This window comes from Dermochelys coriacea, chromosome 2 (assembly GCF_009764565.3).
Source record: "Dermochelys coriacea isolate rDerCor1 chromosome 2, rDerCor1.pri.v4, whole genome shotgun sequence".
Lineage (NCBI taxonomy): Eukaryota > Metazoa > Chordata > Testudines > Dermochelyidae > Dermochelys > Dermochelys coriacea.
The window spans coordinates 94,809,949-94,832,700 of record NC_050069.1 but is presented as its reverse complement, the minus strand read 5'-3'; the positions used below and the strand labels follow the sequence as shown (position 1 = coordinate 94,832,700).

The 22,752-nt window shown below is 42.2% G+C and overlaps 1 long non-coding RNA gene across 1 annotated transcript in view; it reads left to right on the top strand.

Moving 5' to 3' along the window:
• The window catches only part of LOC122458731, a 63,476-nt gene extending 50,704 nt beyond the window's left edge, over positions 1 to 12,772 (top strand). Inside the window, exons 2-3 of the long non-coding RNA XR_006278934.1 lie at positions 6,261 to 6,372; positions 12,713 to 12,772. This is a non-coding gene — a long non-coding RNA (uncharacterized LOC122458731). The remainder of the gene's footprint in view (positions 1 to 6,260; positions 6,373 to 12,712) is intronic.
• The last annotated feature ends 9,980 nt before the right edge of the window (positions 12,773 to 22,752 follow it).

Here is a 22,752-nt window from a genome sequence, read left to right as displayed (position 1 = left end):
ATGTCTTTAATAAAGTAAATACTAATGGAAACTGCGTGATCATGGGAGACTTTAACTTCCCAGATATAGACTGGAGGACCAGTGCTAGTAATAATAATAGGGCTCAGATATTCCTAGATGCTATAGCTGATGGATTCCTTCATCAAGTAGTTGCTGAACCGACTAGAGGGGATGCCATTTTAGATTTAATTTTGGTGAGTAGCGAGGACCTCATAGAAGAAATGGTTGTAGGGGACAATCTTGCCTCAAGTGATCATGAGCTAATTCAGTTCAAACTAAATGGAAGGATTAACAAAAATAAATCTGCAACTATGGTTTTTGATTTCAAAAGGGCTGACTTTCAAAAATTAAGGCAATTAGTTAGGGAAGTGGATTGGACTGAAGAACTTATGGATCTAAAGGCAGTTGAGGCCTGGGATTACTTTAAATCAAAACTGCAGAAGCTATCGGAAGCCTGTATCCCAAGAAAGGGGAAAAAATTCATAGGAAGGAGTTGTAGACCAAGCTGGATGAGCAAGCATCTTAGAGAGGTGATTATGAAGAAGCAGAAAGCATACAGGGAGTGGAAGATGGGAGGGATCAGCAAGGAAAGCTACCTAATTGAGTTCAGAAGATGTAGGGATAAAGTCAGAGAGGCTAAAAGTCGAGTAGAGTTGGACCTTGCAAAGGGAATTAAAACCAATAGTAAAAGGTTCTATAGCCATATAAATAAGAAGAAAACTAAGAAGGAAGAAGTGGGGCCGCTTAACACTGAGGATGGAGCGGAGGTTAAAGATAATCTAGGCATGGCCCAATATCTAAACAAATACTTTGCCTCAGTCTTTAATAAGGCTAAAGAGGATCTTGGGGATAATGGTATCATGACAAATGGGAAGGAGGATATAGAGGTAGATATTACCATATCAGAGGTAGAAGCGAAACTGAAACAGCTTAATGGGACTAAATCGGGGGGCCCAGATAATCTTCATCCAAGAATATTAAAGGAATTGGCACCTGAAATTGCAAGCCCATTAGCAAGAATTTTTAATGAATCTGTAAACTCAGGAATAGTACCGAATGATTGGAGAATTGCTAATATAGTTCCTATTTTTAAGAAAGGAAAAAAAAGTGATCCAGGTAACTACAGGCCAGTTAGTTTGACATCTGTAGTATGCAAGGTCCTGGAAAAAATTTTGAAGGAGAAATTAGTTAAGGACATTGAAGTCAATGGTAAATGGGACAAAATACAACATGGTTTTACAAAAGGTAGATCGTGCCAAACCAACCTAATCTCCTTTTTTGAAAAAGTAACAGATTTTTTAGATAAAGGAAATGCAGTGGATCTAATTTACCTAGATTTCAGTAAGGCATTTGATACCGTGCCACATGGGGAATTATTAGTTAAATTGGAGAAGATGGGGATCAATATGAACATCAGAAGGTGGATAAGGAATTGGTTAAAGGGGCGACTGCAACGGGTCCTACTGAAAGGCGAACTGTCAGGTTGGAGGGAGGTTACCAGTGGAGTTCCTCAGGGATCGGTTTTGGGACCAATCTTATTTAATCTTTTTGTTACTGACCTTGGCACAAAAAGTGGGAGTGTGCTAAAAAAGTTTGCAGATGATACAAAGCTGGGAGGTATTGCCAATTCGGAGAAGGATCAGGATATTATACAGGAGGATCTGGATGACCTTGTAAACTGGAGTAATAGTAATAGGATGAAATTTAATAGTGAGAAGTGTAAGGTTATGCATTTAGGGATTAATAACAAGAATTTTAGTTATAAGTTGGGGACGCATCAATTAGAAGTAACGGAAGAGGAGAAGGACCTTGGAGTATTGGTTGATCATAGGATGACTATGAGCTGCCAATGTGATATGGCTGTGAAAAAAGCTAATGCGGTTTTGGGATGCATCAGGAGAGGCATTTCCAGTAGGGATAAGGAGGTTTTAGTACCGTTATACAAGGCACTGGTGAGACCTCACCTAGAATACTGTGTGCAGTTCTGGTCTCCCATGTTTAAAAAGGATGAATTCAAACTGGAGCAGGTACAGAGAAGGGCTAGTAGGATGATCCGAGGAATGGAAAACTTGTCTTATGAAAGGAGACTTAAGGAGCTTGGCTTGTTTAGCCTAACTAAAAGAAGGTTGAGGGGAGATATGATTGCTCTCTATAAATATATCAGAGGGATAAATATAGGAGAGGGAGAGGAATTATTTAAGCTCAGCACCAATGTGGACACAAGAACAAATGGGTATAAACTGGCCACCAGGAAGTTTAGACTTGAAATCAGACGAAGGTTTCTAACCATCAGAGGAGTGAAGTTTTGGAATAACCTTCCAAGGGAAGCAGTGGGGGCAAAAGATCTATCTGGTTTTAAGATTCTACTCGATAAGTTTATGGAGGAGATGGTATGATGGGATAATGGGATTTTGGTAAGTAATTGATCTTTAAATATTCAGGGTAAATAGGCCAAATCCCCTGAGATGGGATATTAGATGGATGGGATCTGATTTACTATAGAAAATTCTTTCCTGGGTATCTGGCTGGTGAATCTTGCCCATGTGCTCAGGGTTTGGCTGATTGCCATGTTTGGGGTCGGGAGGGAGTTTTCCTCCAGGGCAGATTGGAGAGGCCCTGGAGGTTTTTTTGCCTTCCTCTGTAGCATGGGGCATGGTTGACTGGAGGGAGGCTTCTCTGCTCCTTGAAGTTTTGAACCATGATTTGAGGACTTCAATAGCTCAGACATGGGTGAGGTTTTTCATAGGAGTGGTGGGTGACATTCTGTGGCCTGCGCTGTGCAGGAGGTCGGACTAGATGATCAGAGTGGTCCCTTCTGACCTTAGTATCTATGAATCTATGAATCTATGATTTAATTTACAACAAAGAAACTGCCGGCCTACATAACTACTTATCTTATTTTGCTATTTTCCCTAAGAATCATTTCCTTTCCCATTGAAGCCATCCCCAAGATCTTAAAATGTTAGAGAAAATTGATCACATTTTAGTTTTTCTTCAAAGCAAGTGGTCTTACAATGTCTCAATAAAGGGTGTTACTTGGAGCAATGGTCCAATGTTTAATTCTTTATTCAGGCATTACACAAACAGGAGTTTTGCATGAGCAAAGAATGCAGGATGGAACTGCATTCATTACTGTGTGTAGTTGAGGAGTAACTTGGTTTTCATTCTAACCTTGTTTTCACTCAGTTTTTTCTGCAAAATTATTTCTTTTTCGGTGAGACTTATTATAGCTATAATATAAATGCCTATTTTTTTAAAAAAAGTATTCTTGCTTATACTTTAAAAATGGCTGAACTTCAAACTCAAAATAAAATTTATGTGGGACTTAAATGATGCTTTGGTCACTTACTGTCCCTTTGCACCAAGGGAATTTCACTCCAAAGAAACATACAGTCCTTGGAAAATGCATAACAAATATTGGTTATTGATTCAGCGGAGGACATCCATCTACTTATTTATTGATGTACTTATATGGCCCTTCTCATTTTAATATCTGAGTAGCTCCCACTGTTTCTCTTTTATTTTCCTGCCACTCAGAAGCAGCCTTTCTGGATTTATTGCTGCGTTTTTTGGGTTTTTTTTAAATGAACCTAGGTGTACTACTGTGAGAAAAGGATCTAGCACTTACCTTTGAATGCAGCAAGGCTCACGGTTTCTCTGCTGGTAATAAGTAGGGTGGCCAGGAAAATGAGGGGGACTTGACACCCAAAGTCCAGTTACTGCAGGTGGGAGAGGCAGGGAGGCACCGAGTCATCACCCATGCCAGCCCCTACTCAGCCTGGGCCACTTTTTATCTGCATCAGGCAGCTGCAGCTCCCAGCCCTACCTCTGCAGGCAAGTCCCTCCAAACCTAGGGTGGGAAGGGAGCAAATGGGAGATGGGGATTTGGGGGAAAGAGGCGGGGTGGGGGAGGTTCCGCCACTCTTGCTGGAGTGTCTGGTTTTCAAATATTGCGAAGTTGGCAACCCTAGTAATAAGTTCCACATTCTTGGTTCAGCAACTGTGAAAGTTTTGTTTCCTGTGGTCATGGACCTACCCCTAGAATTTTATTGTTCTGTGTGAATGCAACTGTCATTGGGAGGCATGGACAAAGAGGGAGATGTGATCTCTCGAGTAGCCAGAACCCATTTCATGAGAAGATTTGAAAGTCAGCTCAGCAACCATGAACTGAACTCTGTTCAGTGAGAAGCCAGTGAAGACTTCTGGGATGATGTGCTCCTGGTGACTGGTGCTGCTGAGCAGCCAGGCTCATGTTAGGGAGTGGTAATTAAAAAAAACATGCTAAATACCTCTAAAGAGACTTTCTGTAGACAATTGCACTGACTATTCCTGTAGCAGAAAGATAAGAGAATGAAAGAGAAAATGTTACAATGATTAGTCACCTTAATATGCAAGGTCTGCTACATCCTATTTTATATATATGTGCATCTTCCATTTCCCTATGATTATATTTTAGTGACCTCTCATCAGCTGAAAAGTACTGGACAGTATTTTGGTTGTGCTTCTAGAGAGGAGAGAACTGTCTTAAGACCTTGGATACAAATATGACAAGCTCTGTAGATAATATGAATAAAATATGTACAGGTTTCTGTTTTGGGATAAGAGAATCTTTAAAGAATTTTTTTTTCTCCTGTGAGGAAAACAGCTTTTCCTGAATAGCAAAATGTTCAAAGGAATCTTTTCTCTTTGATTATTTACAGCATTTTGAAGGCAGTGTTCCTACCCTTGTTAATCACTGTGACTGACAGGGTCTACATTTGACTACATTTTTGCTGCATTAGAAAGTTTTCCATTTTAAGTAGTGCAACAAATCAGCTACTACCTGAGTATTTCATTGTTGCCACGGTATGCAGCCCATTGACAACTTAGAACTTCACAGAAACTTCAGGGATTGAACTAGTCTTTCAGCTTCAAAAACATGGGCTCCTGCTATTTGACTAAAAGAGAATCTTTGCTAACTGTTAGCACTACAGGGTCAATGACATACAGATGAGTAGTTCTAGCCAGAAAAGAGGTATAGTACACATAGACGCTATCCAGTTCATTACAATATTATTTAACAAAGTAGTGGAAGTTAGTAAAATGGTTGTCCTCATTTTAGACTCCATTTCAGTGGTATTGCTCATGCATAATCTTTGATGGTTTTGCATGCTACTTCAAGGGACTCGCATCGTAATGGTAATTATAAAATGATATTTGAAAATTAGCCATTCAGATTGGTCAAGTAGTTTCTGTTTACTACAGATAAGTGCCCAGAAGCTTATATGCTTATCCAAACATCTTCAGTCTGCAAAATTGGACTAGAAATCTTGTGAAAACAGAGAATTCTGGTGGGTATTTTCAGGGTGAAAACACTGCACTCAGATGCTGAGATGATGAGGACTATTATAAGAACCTGGAAAGTAAATCCATAAGAATGGCTATTCTCACATTCCCAGAATTTTGGCAGCTCCACTCCTGGCTTGGCTAGAACCACACGATGCAGTTGCATGAAGTGAAAAATAATAGGGTAAAAATGTTACCCAACTAACCTCCATACATGGTGTGGTTTGAAGTTATGAACTGGTTCTTATTTTGATAGTTACATCATCCAAGATCTCAACTCATGTCACTGTCCTTCTATAAATAACAGTTGTTGACCAGTCAAAATGCAGGATTTACTTATTAAAGTATAGACATGGAAACAATGAAATTCAGACACCACGATGTGTTTATGTTTGGAGTCTGCAACATAATTAACGACTAATATCAAACTGGGGTAACCACCCCCAGCTACCCATCAGGGCTGTTCAATTGCAGAGCTCAGCTGGCACCAATGGCCCTTGAGGTATTAAAACTCCCAAGGATGACTGTAAAAATATGAAGGGGCTTTGTCCCTTTCCCCATGTACCTAAGGGACTATTAAGGATACACTGGCCCTTTAAGACCCCATTATCCTTGTCATCTGACCAATGCTGGCTATTCTTTAATCCCTGTATTGTAATCTTCCCAAGGGACCGACAACATGGGCCTTGGGAAGTCTGGCCCCTCTTAACTCTTTCCCAGCAATCTGACTCCACTCTCCAAGCGGTTTCTGGGTCTGTTCCTTAGACAGCTCCTTGCCAGCTCACTCCTGAGAGGCTCCTTTGGTCCGCCAGTCTCTCTGAAAGCCTGAGCTGCACCCTTTTCCTCCAATTGTTGCTGATCATGTACTTAGTCACAGATGGCTGTTGGAAAGTAGTGTTTATACAGCCCATGACAAAAGGCTATTCTCTCTCTAGCCTCAGATCTTCCAAGAGACCCTGACTGGAAGCCAGACTCCTAGTCCAGAGCTGAGATGAAAGGAGCCACAAACTGTGCCAGATGTAGAGGCAGATCCCCTCACCCTGCCTTGTGAGTGTTCAGGACCAAGGCCTTGGCAGCCAACAGGGTTACAGAGATCTAAGTAGGGCACCTCATAATCCATGTACCACACTGGAACCTACCAAAGTTGTAACGATTGTAATTTAACACCCCTCCAACAAAACAAAACAAAAAAGCCCATGCCTCCAGGAAGCCAAGTGGATGGAGAGAAAACCCACACCAAAGTTTGCCACGTGCAGAAAAAAATATCCCTTACAGACTCCAAAACTGGCAAGTTGCCTACTCCTGGTATCAAAGGAGATGCAACAAGTTGATTAAGAGCAGTGTTGAAGCCCTGAGCTAGCAATGATTACCATGTCTAGGAAGCAAAGTGTATCACCCCTCTCCAACCACCACCATGAAATGGGAGCCAGTCGCTTGGCCTTGTGCCACCCACATTGTCCAATGGCAGTGGTACGGGGTGGGACACAAGCCCGATGCTACAGGTAACCCCCTCCTCCCACTCACCAAACTTGGAAAGGAATGGATAAAAATGGAGGGGAAGAAGAGTGAAGCAACTGCCCCACCCAGATAAAAGGAGGACGTATGTGGAATATGCATCAGCTGCTTGTGGCTAAGACCTCCATTCCCCACCCCAAGGGTGTCTCCACAGTTCCTAGCCCCTACTCTGATTAGATTGATGAGCACATTTTTCATTATTTCCCATGCCTTTGTTGCATTTTTTGCTTCACTCCCTGCCTTTCTCTCTCATGTATCTACCTGCTGCACCCACGTTTTAGAGGTATATTTTTACTCACCTCTCACTCCCCTCTCATGCCACCATCCACTCTGCTTTCCCCATCCCTCTGACCATGCCTGCCTCTAATCCCCTCCTGTTATTGTCTCTCTCCCACAATCCTTTCAACCTCAACTACATCTTCCTGCACCGCAGGGAGCACTAACCATCCCCACCCCAATGCACACACCACAAAAGGTATGATTTGTTTTCTTTTTAATGTAGTAACAGTGGAGTAGCTCGTGAGATAGCCAGATTGTGAAGGGGGGGAGGCAATTCTTTGGGTTGCTGATGAAAAAGCATCCTGGCAGCAGTTTCATAACTGCAATTTTCCCTTTCTGGAGTTGCCAGGGTGAGTTTCACTGCCGTGTTTCTGAATGGCACTTTGCACACCATGGAGTTTACTTCAGGTTGTCGTTTCCAAACACAGCTGAACTGGGAATCCCACACTGCTAGCAATTCCGCTTTTCAGTTCAGCTGAATAACAAAATCTATTAATGCAACATTGTGGGCAAAATTCTGCCTGGCTACTCTGAAAGGCTTCCCCTGAATCCTTTCCACCTCCCTCCTCAGAATGCCTCTAGAAAGACACTGATTGCTCGTGCCTGAAAGGAGGGAGGAAACCTGGCTGAGGGGTGGTGTGATGATTCATCTTTGCAGTGGTGGTGTAGGTGCCACAGTGCTCTGAGCTGCCTATGTGCACTCAGGATGAATTCTGTCTGCAGGGCAACCCTGGCACAAATCCTCTTATGCACACTAGACAGTGCTTCAGGCATAAGCTAGGCATAATTCAGTTGCACAGGTGTAAATCTGGAATAATTGTGATGAGTTTTTTGTACTGAAAAAAGACTAATGGCAGAAATAACATCATCTTTAAAACTACCCTTTTAGTGCTAGCACTGGCCATACTGAGTACTTCTTTTCTTCCTAATTTCTTTGTCTCTTTCATTCAGACCACAGGCACTGTAGCACTGGTTTGCCCCTAATTCAGCATGCTCTATTTATTCCTTGCTCACTAAGCTTCCCGTGAAATTAAGCATATATTTCCTAATTCTTCACACAATAGGGATTTTAATGATGAAGAACACAATCAATCCCAAAGGGCTGTTACCCATAATCTCCTTTTGGAAAGGGCTATTTGTCATTCACAGTAACAGGTCCACACAATTAGCATGTGATCATCATGCCGTTTAAAAAAAAATGATGGAAATCAGTTTCGTTTTGCAATTTTTGTGATTGTCTTGATTGTAGTGAGGTTACACACTGCAGTGAGGCTTTTGAAAAATAATCCTATGTATTACACGCAGCATGATTGATGCTGAACATGGCACCTTATGATCTGTATCAGCACTGTCCTTCCATTATGCTTTTGTAACTTAATTCAGCTTGTTCTCTTTAACCTTTGCATTCAAACATATTTTACAAGTGCACATATTTTATACATTAATATGGCATTATGCCCCTTTGCTCACTGATTCCACCTTCAAACAATATTGGAAATCACATGTTTTTTAATGCATGCCTGCTCTTCTTTTTCCTCCAGAGTGAACCAAGTGAATATGCAGAAGAATGGTGTCATGACATTGTTCTCCATGACTAGTATGAAAACTGAGAGAAAAGGGAAATGGAGCAAACCCATTCCCATTAAAGTTTTAAGTATAATAACCTACAGTAGTCCTCCTATAAATATAGTGGGAGTAAAGGCTAATACCTATTAAGACCGAGTACTTCATGCAGATGGATCATTTAGCTGTACTGATGTACTAGAAGTTATAGTAACGTAGGAATAATTCTTGTTTCAGCTAGATATTCAAAATACTGTGTAATAGATGGGAATTCATTTTGGGGAATGCCAACAAAAACAATGTACATATTTTTTCCCAGCTTACGGAAGGATTAAAATCATGTTAACTTGTAAACATTTGTATAAACAACTATTTAGATCCTTATACCCTCCCTTTGTAAAGAATTTCTACTGAAGAAAGGTATATAAGAGGTACTTGGTAATGGTGGTTGTAGTTTCCCTTTCATTATGTCTCCCCAAAAGCCATGTGCTATTATCAGCATTGATTCATTTGAAGAGTTTTGTCTACCATTAGAACTGACTATTGTAAATGTATGTAAAAGTCTCTGCAAAAAGCCCACTTCCTTTTAGGCCTATTTCTGCCTTAATGGGATTCATTGCTTCCCTAAGCAGCCCTTGCAATTTTCAACAAGGTCCTTTAACTCATTTAATGTGCAACATTTGTTCATGCCTAATTTGTCTGAGCCAGGCCATGTTTGTGTTTTCTTTGAGTTGCAGAAAGGTTGATTGTGAGGGTGGAACTGCCTGCCTCTAGTGAATATATTTCTCTCCGAATTACAGTAATTACTTTAGGTTTCATTTGGTTGATGCTCTCTTCAGTGCCCCTCCTTGACAAGGTTAACAAGCAGAAGGTAACTGAACATCAAAAGATAAGTGCCTAATCACACAGGCAATTGTTGACAGTACCATTTTTCTGGGAATGTTCATAAGGCTTTGTTCCAGATTCTGCTGCAGAGGCACGAAGGCATTAAGTTAGCAATGCTAAGGATAGTGATCGCAGATATCAATACATCAGCAATACTTCCTGATTGTATCACTAGGATTATGTTGCATCTTTTTTTTCTAATTCCTTTTCCCCTTTCAAAATCTGCTGAGTTTAAAATTCAGAGTTTTTGAGGTTTGTTGTTTCTTTGTTTTTACTGTAGTCATTTTAACTGATAGTATTTTATGGTAAAAGTGTAAGATCTAGTAATTTAGTATAAACTGGAAGCTTTGTTTATTGGATTATCTATGAAATCAAAGGAAAGCTCTCTTTGCCCTCGTTTCTCAGAGTTCCTATGCAAAAGAGGGAAGCTAGGATTCTGATTACATCTGAAGAGATACACTATTTTTTTTATAAATCTGATTTGCCCTGAGACTTTATAAAATTAATTCACTTCTAAATTTCTTACAGCTGTCATTGGCCACCTCAATCTGCACTCTGGTGACCTCAAACTCTTAGATGAAAAATTATGAAGGAAAATCTACCTCTGTTATTTTTCTCCTGGTGAGAACTGCATAATAAGGGAGCAGATATTTTAGTTTTAGCATAATTTTCCTTTGAAGTTTTTGCCTTTTAAAATTTCTTATACAATACATTATACCACCATCCAGTGCTTAATGAACTAGATGACCAAATATCAAAAATATGCTTCCTAAGGAGACATGATTTATTTTTAAGATTTTACAAGTATGTAAGAGTTTCTTAGAAGCTTCAGGAAATTAGATTGATGACTCAAGCTAATTATTTCTGTGTAATCATCCTCACCCAGAACCATTAAAATGGCTGTGTTTACCTATGCCCTAAGATCTGGAAAAATAGAATATTTTTCCATGATCACAGCTATTATTGCTCAAGCTGGAATTTTAGGAGCAATTAACATTCAAATATCCTTGTAGCTGCTGCTGTTCTGTTGCCTGAATGTTTCTCAGCCATGAGAAGTCCTCAGATTTATACATGACATTTACAGTTCTTATGGTTTTTAATTTGGTAATAGAACATATACATCATTTTAGAATGTTGATCCTGGTTCTAATCTCATTTACACTGGTGTAAAACCAGTGTACGTGCCAATGACTTCAGTGGAGTTACATGTCAATTAGCTTGGTGTAAGTGAGAGCTGAATGGGATTCCCTACTTCCAGCAGATGTTTATATTTAGCCTTAGGGCATTTTAGCTGTATATTTGGGTGTGCAGTAGTCTTTTTGTGGTGTGTGGAATTATTAGCAGCTTTCAGGTATTGACTGCAGGTTATTTGGTGTTAGGATGTGGATATTTAGGCCTGTCTGTAAAGGCCTATATTCTAAGAATTTAGGTGTATTCTTATCACTTGGCTAGTTATAGAGCTATAAAAGAAAGAATCAAAATCACTGTGTGCCGGTGTAAGAGCCTTCTCTTACTGTGACAGTCTGAGCCCCTGTGCTTAGGCTAAGGCCTTTGGCTAAGCATCAGAGGCAGACATAAGCTGGAAGCGACTGGTCACATCCTCACATTCTAAACTTGTCATATTGAAATGAGCCCTGGTCTAAACTAAGAGTTGAGGTCAAATTTAGCAGCGTTAAATCGATTTAACCCTGCACCTGTCCACACAACAAAGCCCTTTTTTTCTACTTAAAGGGCTCTTAAAATCGATTTCCTTACTCCATCCCCAACAAGGGGATTAGCGCTGAAATCGGCCTTGCCAGGTCGAATTTGGGGTACTGTGGACGCAATTAGACGGTATTGGCCTCCGGGAGCTATCCCAGAGTGCTCCATTCTGACCGCTCTGGACAGCACTCTCAACTCAGATGCACTGACCAGGTAGACAGGAAAAGGCCCGCGAACTTTTGAATTTCAATTTCCTGTTGGCCAGCATGGCAAGCTGCAGGTGACCATGCAGAGCTCATCAGCACAGGTGACCATGCAGAACTCATCAGCACAGGTGACCATGATGGAGTGCCAGAATCGCAACAGAGCTCCAGCATGGACCGAACGGGAGGTACAGGATCTGATCGCTGTATGGGGAAAGGAATCTGTGCTATCAGAACTACGTTCCAATTTTCGAAAAGCCAAAACATTTGTCAAAATCTTTCAGAGCACGAAGGACAGAGGTCATAACAGAGACCCAAAGCAGTGCTGCATGAAACTTAAGGAGCTGAGGCAAGCCTACCAGAAAACCAGAGAGGCAAACGGCCACTCCAGTCAGAGCCCCAAACATGTCACTTTTATGGTGAGCTGTGTGCCATTTTAGAGGGTTCAGCCACCACTACCCCAGCTGTGTTGTTTGACTCCTTCAATGGAGATGGAGGCAACACCGAAGCAGGTTTTGGGGACAAGGAAGATGATGATGATGAAGTTGTAGATAGCTCACAGCAAGCAAGCGGAGAAACAGGTTTTCCTGACAGCCAGGAACTGGAGCCATTATCCCCCGAACCCAGCCAAGGCTCCCTCCCAGACCCACCAGGCAGAGAAGGGACCTCTGGTGAGTGTACCTTTTAAAATACTATACATGGTTTAAAAGCAAGCATGTTTAATGATTAATTTGCCCTGGCATTTGCGGCTCTCCTGGATGTACTCCCAAAACCTTTGCAAAAGGTTTCTGGGAGGGCAGCCTTATTCCGTCCACCATGGTAGGACACTTTACCACTCCAGGCCAGTAGCACTTACTCGGGAATCATTGTAGAACAAAGCATTGCAGTGTATGTTTGCTGGCATTCAAACAACATCCGTTCTTTATCTCTCTGTGTTATCCTCAGGAAAGTGATATCATTCATGGTCACCTGGTTGAAATACGGTGGTTTTCTTAAGGGGACATTCAGAGGTGCCCATTCCTGCTGGGTTGTTTGCCTGTGGCTGAACAGAAATGTTCCCCGCTGTTAGCCACAGGGAGGGGCTAGCCATATGGTGGGGGGAGGCAAAATGCGACCTTGGAACGAAAGCACATGTGCTATGTATGTAATGTTAACAGCAAGGTTTACCGTGAAAGAGTATACCCATTGTTCTATAAAATGTGTCTTTTTAAATACCACTGTCCCTTTTTTTTCTCCACCAGCTGTATGTGTTTCAAGGATCACAAAATCTTCTCCTTCCCAGGGCTAGTGAAGATTAGAAGACGAAAAAAACCCCAACTCATGATGAAATGTTCTCTCAGCTCATGCTGTCCTCCCACGCTGACAGAGCACAGACAAATGCGTGGAGGCAGACAATGTCAGAGTGCAGGAAAGCACAAAATGACCGGGAGAAGAGGTGTTGGGCTGAGAAGAGAAAGTGGCAGGCTGAAGAGAGGGCTGAAGCTGAAAGGTGGTGGCAGCATGATGAGAGGAGGCAGGATTCAATGCTGAGGCTGCTGGAGGATCAAACTAATATACTCCATCATATGGTTGAGCTGCAGGAAAGGCAGCTGGAGCACAGACCACTGCTACAGCCCCTATGTAACCAACCACTCTCCTCCCCAAGTTCCATAGCCTCCTCACCCAGATGCCCAAGAATGTGGGTGCGGGGGCCAGCCAGCCACTCCACCCCAGAGGATTTCCCAAGCAACGGAAGGCTGACATTCAATAAGTTTTAAAGTTTTAAACTTTTAAAGTGCTGTGTGGCCTTGACTTTCCCTCCTCCACCACCCTTCCCGGTGCTTCTCTCCTCCACCACTCCACCCGGGCTACCTTGGCAGTTATCCCCCTATTTGTGTGATGAATTAATAAAGAATGCATGAATGTGAAGCAACAATGACTTTATTGCCTCTGCAAGCGGTAATCGAAGGGAGTAGGGGAGGGTGGTTAGCTTACAGGGAAGTAGAGTGAACCAAGGGCAGGGGGTTTCATCAAGGAGAAACAAACAGAACTTTCACATTGTAGCCTGGCCTGTCATGAAACTGGTTTTCAAAGCTTCTCTGATGCACACCACACCCTCCTGTGCTCTTCTAACCCCCCTGGTGTCTGGCTGCACGTAACCAGCAGCCAGGCGATTTGCCTCAACCTCCCACCCTGCCATAAACATCTCCCCCTTACTCTCACAGATATTGTGGAGTGCACAGCAAGCAGTAATAACAGTGGGAATATTGGTTACACTGAGGTCTAACTTAGTCAGTAAACTGAGCCAGCGCGCTTTTAAATGTCCAAATGCACATTCTATGACCATTCTGCACATGCTCAGCCTGTAGTTGAACAGCTCCTGACTACTGTCCAGGCTGCCTGTGTACGGCTTCATGAGCCATGGCATTAAGAGGTAGGCTGGGTCCCCAAGGATAACTATAGGCATTTCAACACCCCCAATGGTTATTTTCTGGTCTGGGAAGAAAGTTCCTTCCTGCAGCTTTTGAAACATAGAAGAGTTCCTGAAGATGCAAGCGTCATGTACCTTTCCCGGCCATCCCACATTGATGTTGGTGAAACATCCCTTGTGATCCACCACACTTGCTTGAGGCACTATAGGAAAAGTACCCCTTGATGTTTATGTGCTCGCCGGCTTAGTGCTCTGGTGCCAAGATAGGGATATGGGTTCCATCTATGGCCCCACCAGAGTTAGGGAATCCCATTGCAGCAAAGCCATCCACTATGACCTGCACATTTCCCAGGGTCACTACCCTTGATATCAGCAGATCTTTGATTGCATTGACTACTTGCATCACAGCAGCCCCCACAGTAGATTTGCCCACTCCAAATTGATTCCCAACTGACCGGTAGCTGTCTGGCATTGCAAGATTCCACAGGGCTATTGCCACTCGCTTCTCAACTGTGAGGGCTGCTCTCATCTTGGTATTCATGCGCTTCAGGGCAGGGGAAAGCAAGTCACAAAGTTCCATGAAAATGCCCTTACGCATGTGAAAGTTTCACAGCCATTGGGAATCGTCCCAGACCTGCAATCGTCCCAGACCTATGCGGTTCCCCGCTTCTGTGCTTGTTTCCTGGACCCAGAATCGGCGTTCCACCACATGAACCTGCCCCATTAGCACCATGATGCATGCATTGCCAGGGCCCATGCTTTGAGAGAAGTCTGTGTCCATGTCTCATCACCACGCTGACGTCACCTACTCGCCCACTTTCGCTTTGCCAGATTCTGGTGCTGCATATACTGCTGGATAATGCAGGTGGTGTTTAATGTGCTCCTAATTGCCACAGTGATCTGAGCGGACTCCATGCTTGCCGTAGTATGGCGTCTGCACAGAAAAAAGGCACGGAACGATTGTCTGCCATTGCTCTGACGGAGGAAGGGGCAACTGACAACATGGCTTACAGGGTTGGCTTACAGGGAATTAAAAACAACAAAGGGTGTGGCTTTACATCAAGGAGAAACAAAAACAACTGTCACACAGAATGGCCCCCTCAAGGATTGAACTCAAAACCCTGGGTTTAGCAGGCCAATGCTCAACCCACTAAGCTATCCCTCCCTTTGTTATTTCAGGTAGGACTGAATCTCCATTGAAGTTTTCAAGGTGCCCCTGATAGACCTCACCAAAACAATTGTTGGCCGTTGATTTCACGGAGGGAGGAAAGGAGTGGGAAGCAAATGAATACAAAACAAATCTGGTCTATTTCTTGTTTTGATCCACTCCATCTATCTTTTACATCTTTGGCTGGCAGCAGACAGTGCAATAGGACTGCTAGCCATCCTCATCTCCTGCCTGCTCACCATAAGATGGTACCATAGGACTGCTTGCAGGACTAAAGAGAATGACCTGGTCGAGTTACTCCTAATTTAGTCCCTGCACCCATGTCTGCCCATGTGCTCCTGGCCGACCTTATTGAGGCAGCCAGGAGCACCTCGGACACGATGAGGATGGTTTTTAGGCCTATTGCACCATCTGCTGCCACAAGGCAATAGGTTGCTGCTGCTGTGTAGGAATGCAGTACTGCGTCTGCTAACACCCAGGAGACACACGGTGACAGTGAGCTGAGCGGGCTCCATGCTTGCCATGGTATGGCGTCTGCACAGGTAACTCAGGAAAAAAGGCACAAAACAATTGTATGCCATTGCTTTCACAGAGGGAGGGAGGAAGGGAGGGCCTGATGACGTGTATCCAGAACCACCCGCAACAATGTTTTTTGCCCCATCAGGCATTGGGATCTCAATCCAGAATTCCAATGGGCAGCGGAGACTACGGGAACTGTGGGATAGCTACCCACAGTGCAACACTCCGGAAGTCGACGCTAGCCTCAGTACTGTGGAAGCACTCTGCCGAGTTAATGCACTTAATGCAATTAGAGCATTTTGTGAGGTGACACACACAATCGACTATGTAAAAATGATTTCTAAAAAAACGACTTCTATAAATTCAACCTAATTTTGTAGTGTAGACATACCCTAAGGCAATCTGGGGCTGTTGGAAAAGTGATCCGATCTATCACCTCCAGAGAAAAGGAAGAGCCTAGAGGATGTAAAATGAAGTTTCGTTTGATAGCTTTCTGTTTGGTAAGAACTCACCTGTTAATAGACACAGCTGGGAAACCTTTATGTCTTTATAGGTGTAGTTGTGAAATCCTCACTTCTGTATTGTTTTGTCATTATAGTTCCCACTTTGCTATTGTTTGTCTTTATAATCTCTGACTGGTTCTGTGATTGTTTCTTCTGCTGTATAATTAATTTTGCTGAGTGTAAACTAATTAAGGTGGTGGGATATAATTGGTTAAATAATCATGTTACAATATGTTAGGATTGTTTAGTTAAATTTCAGTAAAATGATTGGTTAATGTATAGCTAAGCAGAACTCAAGTTTTACTATATAGTCTGCAGTCAATCAGAAAGTAAGGGGGGGAAATGGAATCATGTTTTGCTAAGGTGGGGAATGGGAACAGGGACACAGGTAAGGCTCTGTGGTGTCAAAGCTGGGAAGGGGAACACTAAGGAAGGAAACTGGAATCATGCTTGCTGGAAGTTCACCCCAATAAACATTGAATTGTTTGCACCTTTGGATTTTGGGTATTGTTGCTCTCTGTTCATGCAAGAAGGACCAGGGAAGTAAGTGTGTGAAGGAATAAGCCTCTAACATTTGGCACCATGCAATGGTATAGTGTATTTTAACAAGAGATTGATCTGAACTAAAATCAAAATCCCAGATATAAATACCCCTGAGCTTCACAGCTGGCCCTTTCCTCTGTCAGGCATTCATCCTAAATCCTGCAACTGTATACAACTTTGGCTCTGGATCCAAACTTTACTGCTTTGGCTCTAATCTTGTCCTGTGTTGAACATTGGTAAGCAATGGGCAAAAAGCCAAAGTAGAGCTGTCTGGAAATTAGAATTCCTGTTCCTGGGGTAATTCTGAAATTTTAAAAAAAGAACTGAAAAGGAAGAAATTAAATTTCAAAATTTCTTAGAGAATGGGAATTCCAAAATGTTGTGTTGAAATGGCATTTCATTTTGCCCTTTTCAAAACATTCCTGATTCTCCCCAAGCTGGCTGAAGCCACAGCAGCCTGCCAGGCTGAGGAGTCAGGCAACTCTACGAGCCAGGGAAGCATGGAAGTTAGGACTTCCAAAGCTTCTGGCCTGCGCCAATGCTAAGGACCATGGAATCCCTAGTAGCCCAAGCTCCAAGGCAGCCTGTGTGGTGGGCTGATCTGGAGCTAGTGACCTGGGAGCCCAGACTGCTAAGGAGCTACGAGCGTGGGATCCAGGGCCTGTAGAGCTTCCAGGCTCTCAGTTCATTGCTAGTCCACCAGGTGGGCTGCTGGAGAGCTCAGAGACTGGAAGGGTGAGCTGGCAGGTTACCAGGCAGATAGACATTTCCGTTAGAATTAGGTCAACATTGCCATGTTCCTACAGAATGTTTCTGTTGCAGAAAATCAGCGTTTTCTAATGGAAAAAGATTCTGTCTGAAAATTTCCAACCAGCTGTATTCCAAAGGTACTGAATTTAATTCTGCTAAATTTGCATGCTTATTTAAATGTCTTAGGCCTTCAGATCTCAATAAATTTTCTGGTATTTTGACTTCCAGCTTAGCCTACAGGTACCGTGGACTAAATTCTGTTTGCTTCTCATACTGGTGTGTAGTAGGGAGGGAAACAAAGATATTTCCTCCTCTTTTGAACAACCCACACATGGTAAGGCAAATAACAGTTCCTGCACTCAGTAGAGGACAAGCATTGCTCTGTCCCTATGCACTCAGGATAGATGGCATTTCAAAGAGAATAGGGAGAGGTAGAAATGAGATGGGGCCATGAACTGGCCCCCTATTGCATTACTCGTGAAGCAGGAGAGAGTAAGCAGCATCCCAGAAAGGAAAATAGAAGGTGAATTTTCCCTTTGAATCATCCCTTTCAGGATGTTCAGAGAGGTAGCAGAATTCCTCCCCATGTTCTCACCAGGGATGGAGTGACTTTGCACCAACCTTTGCTCTGAGGTAAGCCTAAATGACATATTGAGTCCTATGAGAACTGTCTAACAGTATTTTGACACTTCTAATTCCATTCCTAGATGAGTCAGAGGCAGGGATTCATACTTCATGAGAACATAAAAGTTTTGATTTGAGTTTAGTTCTAAAAATGGGCAAAGATTTGGAGGAGAGGGATTTTTCCTGTACATTGCCCAAAGCAGTTATTCTACCTTAATGGGATTATTTATATACCGATAACTGCTTCTGTTTATTCTTGGGTTGTGCGGTCCTTTCCCCCTTTATTAAACTTCACATTTTCATATTGCATCTTATAGGTAGATAGATAGACCTGTAGATGTTCCTTCTAACATCAAAGAAAATTGAGTGTTCTAAACACACAAGTGAACAAAGCTTTGTATGTTTATGAAAAGACAAGGTTGTTCTTGTTTCTCCATATGCATCAATAAGAATATAAGAACGGACATACTGGATCAGACCAAAGGTCCATCCAGCCCAATATCCTGTCTTCCAACAGCGGCCGATGCCAGGTGCCCCAGAGGGAATGAACAGAACAGGTAAACATCAAGTGATTGATTCCCTGTCACTCATTCCCAGCTTCTAGCAAACAAAGGGTAGGGATAACATCCCTGCCCATCCTGGCTAATAGCCATTGATGGACCTATCCTCCATGAATGTATCTAGTTCTTTTTTGAACCCTGTTATAGTCTTGGCCTTCACAGCATCCTTTGGCAAAGAGTTCCACAGGTTGACTGTGTGTTGTGTGAAGAAATACTTCTTTTTGTTTATTTTAGTCCTACTGCCTATTAAATGAGAGACAAAGACTCAATCCTGCCTTCTGATATGTACCATGCATTGTCTGCAGGTGAAATTCAGATGCTTGAAAGGCAAACAGAAAAATACCTTTTTTTTTAATGATATGCATTGATGTGGTCCATATATTGGAGCATGCAATTCAGCCCTAAGAGACAAAAGGCTGTGGGAGTATGCCCTGGGCATGAAAATACCAGTTTAAGATATAATCTAGTCATTATGTAAAAAGGCTCATGAAGAGGTAGACCGTGGGTTATAATTTGGACAAAGACATGGATTTGTATGACCCTGAGGTAATGCAGGATTCTCAAATTGCTCAGTGGCAGGCAAAGTTCATTAGTCACTTTTAACCTTTTGTTGTTCAAGTAGTGAATAGCAAGAGTGCATCAATGATGTTCTATGGTGAAGAGCTGTTTACAGCAGCCTCCTAGTGGTGTTTTTCTTTAACCTCTTAGCAGCAGCATCCACTGAGAGATACATTCAGTAAAAAAAAAAAAATAACCTAAATGGTGCACTCTCTAAAGACAAATAAACAACACTAGGGTGAAACTCTGCCATGGTTTATATTCTGTGCAAGTCCACTGACTTTAAAGCAAAATTTGGCCCTTCACTTTAAAGAGAAAAAATTAGCCCTCCTATTGGAAAACTAACCTAGATAAACAAATGACATATATACTAAATGAGATTATAGAAACATAATGGAACACATGCTGTAAAACAAAATCCTTTATAAGCAGCAGTCACCACAGACAAAATCAGATAAATGTATTTTTGTGGGAGGTGAGAATGTTTTCTTTTACACCACAATGTTTAGTTTCAAATCATTACTTCAGAACAGACAGTGAAAGGGAGCTGCCCTAATGAGATGTTATGCTGGTTATACATCTATGGGCCATTTCATCTTGAAGTCAGACTCTTATTTTTTAGTGAACATTTGTACTGCTAACAATACATCTACAATTGTATCAATATGTATTTTCTTCCCCTCTTTTGGCTGAAGACTGCGATCTTCTGAGAATAAGATTTTTCAGGTCATGGGGCTGCTACTGATTTACATGTAGATTACTATTCAGAGCTACACATGGTGCCAAGCTCATTTCACTCTAGATGAAGAAAGGAGAATATTTTACAGACTTTGTCACAAACTCAAATGGGTTTTTCATTTTTGTAAGAAGGCAGGCTTGATATTATATGTCCTGCTTATAAAAAATATTTAAAGTCCCAGCTAGGGCTTTTGCTCATGGTCCCATGATATCCAAAAGGAAAAGGCTTTTGAAAATCTGCAGCGATTGAGAACAAATGATAATGTTTAGCTTTGCTTCCAGGCCAGCTGAACTGGGGCCTGTGAAGGATTCAGCTGGTTGGAATACACAGAAAATGAGTGTCTCTGCTGGAGTCTTTAAATTATGTATTCTTTCCCCCCACGTTAGTATAGGATCTTCCTTGAGTGGTTTGCTGACAGTATTAAGCAAACTCTTGATGGAGTTCTTGATTCATTTTAGCCTAAAATGCAGTTTAGTTCTCTTGTTGCTAGCTGACTATTCACTTGCAGTGTGTGGTGTTCTTTTTCTCTCTCCTTTCCTTTCAGTCCATCATAAAATATCAGTTTTATTTATCTAGAATATCTATACTGTGTGTTGCAAAATCTGTCTTTTCATTCACACTGCTATCTTGTGACTTCATTTGTATCTCTGCAGCTCTATACATGAAGAAGAGAAAATACTGAGAAAAGCAGAGTGGGCACTCTGGGGGAAAAACAGCTTCTATGTTTATCACTTTAATTTAAATACTCAAGTAAATACAACCACCACTTCCTTTTCCATTATCACCATGTTGTTACACAGAATTGAATATCTGATTCATACTATAAACCCGTATGTATTTGTACCTGTTTGAAGAGGTCTACCTTAACACAAACTAGGTACCTTCTAGTGTGTGCCAGCAGCATCCACATAGGGAAGTGACAGCACGTTGTTGCATGCTGCAATTCATCCCTCATGGTCCACACTGTAGTGCAGTGTAGAGATAGCATAAGAGGAAGTGGGGTTCATTCCTATGTTGATCAGTTCTAAAGAGCTGCATAATACTATTTATGTACTCCTTGTGCAGGACTGCTAGGGAACAAGCAGCTTCTGCAAGACATGTCAGAACCTAAGGGCTTGTATTCTTTTCCCTGGTAACCCCAAAGTGCAACTCAGTAGCCAGTTGGTGTGTCTGGAGTTGCTTCATCACCCAGGTCAGAAATAAACTGCCTTCTGCTGGTGTATGGAGTCAGGGGACTTTGTGGGGGGTGGCAGTGTTTGCGCACACATACAAATGCATTGCAGACTAGCACAACTGACCCATTAAGTACAATATAGTTTTTCTAAAGCCTTCAGGGTTGTAGTGGGGGTTTTTTTTAGCTGTTATATGCAGCAAGTGGCCTCTGAAGTCTTTTGTAAACATTCTTTAAACATTCCCTAACTCTGACTCAAATTAAATAGTATTTGTCTATATGTACACACAGTACAAATCTTACTCCCCTCTAACTATACATATATATGTAGTTAGAAACACGCATGTGAATATGGATGCACATATATAAAATGTTAGAGAAGTGAGATTTCTGCTATGCTCACTATGCTCTAATACTGAAATTCTGCTGTCTTACACAAAAGCAGAGTGAAAAGATCTTGATAGGTGAACTAAATTAAATAAGTTTGGGGTAATGCTGAGCCATTGTATGAGTCATCTCAGGTGACACTGTCCTGCATCATATAGATAATGTAGGGGTTGTGGTCAGTAGCTCTCTGCAGTTTGTGCACCCAATGACCACAATCTTGGCTAACTGACATTTCCATTATGTATTTCTACAGATACTCACTGAACAATCAAGCTCCCTGGCATCTAGGGAGCTGCAGAGCACCCCTCTCTGCCAAGAAGAAATATAGATCAAAATCCTGGCCTATACTCCTGCTGCTTTGTCCTGCTTTGGCAACACAAAGCAGCTCCAAAAGCCAGAGAATCTGAACCCTTAGGATTCCCCTTCATGGCACCTATGCTACATCCCTTCGCATTCCCCAGTGCCACAGTTGCCAACTTTCACAAGGTAAATAAGCACCCCGACTTTCATAATAAGCCAAAAAAAAGCTAATCCCATTTCAAAACAAGGCCAAAACAAGTCAATCCCTAAATCGCACTCTATATAACTAGATTCCCCAAGCGTGAAGTCTGGGACTGTGGTGGGCCTGCTGTGCACCCCTGACTCTCTCCCACCCTTGCCCTTGCTTGCCCCTTGTCCTGCTTGCCAATCAAAAAAAAAAAGAATCTACAAGAAGCAAGCAACAAGAAAAAAACTAGCCAACAAGCCAATCCAATTAAGCCAAAAACAAGCCCAATTTCTTTTTTTTTTCGCAGGTTTGGCATGTGTACGCAATGCCGTGGGCATGTCCAGGAGAAAGTGAGCATGGTTAAAGTGCCTTATGACATGGTGGAATCATGGGCAACCTGATTTGGTCCCAGTGGGCCCCAGAGTATAGGAGGCCCAAAGGTGGGCACTTAGGGTGACCAGATGTCCCGATTCTATAGGGACAGTCCTGATATTTGGGGCTTTTTCTTATATAGGTGCCAGTTACCTTTCACCTCCTGTCCTGATTTTTCACATTTGCTATCTGGTCACCCTGTGGGCACTCAGCACACCCTTGAAGCTTTGCCTTCACTCACAAAAATGTGTCTTTTTACAGCAACATAATTAATGCACTGTAAAATCCTAAATGGAGAAAAGGCTCTTGCAGATCTTAGCGCAAGATTGTTCAGCGAGGTCAGTACTATATCCTCCCATTTATCTTTGACCTCATCTACTTTACCTTGTGGTCAAACTACAGTGCCTTGTCTCCACTCTGTTTTTACCATGGAATAGGTAATCATAGAATAGAATCATAGAATATCAGGGTTGGAAGGGACCTCAGGAGA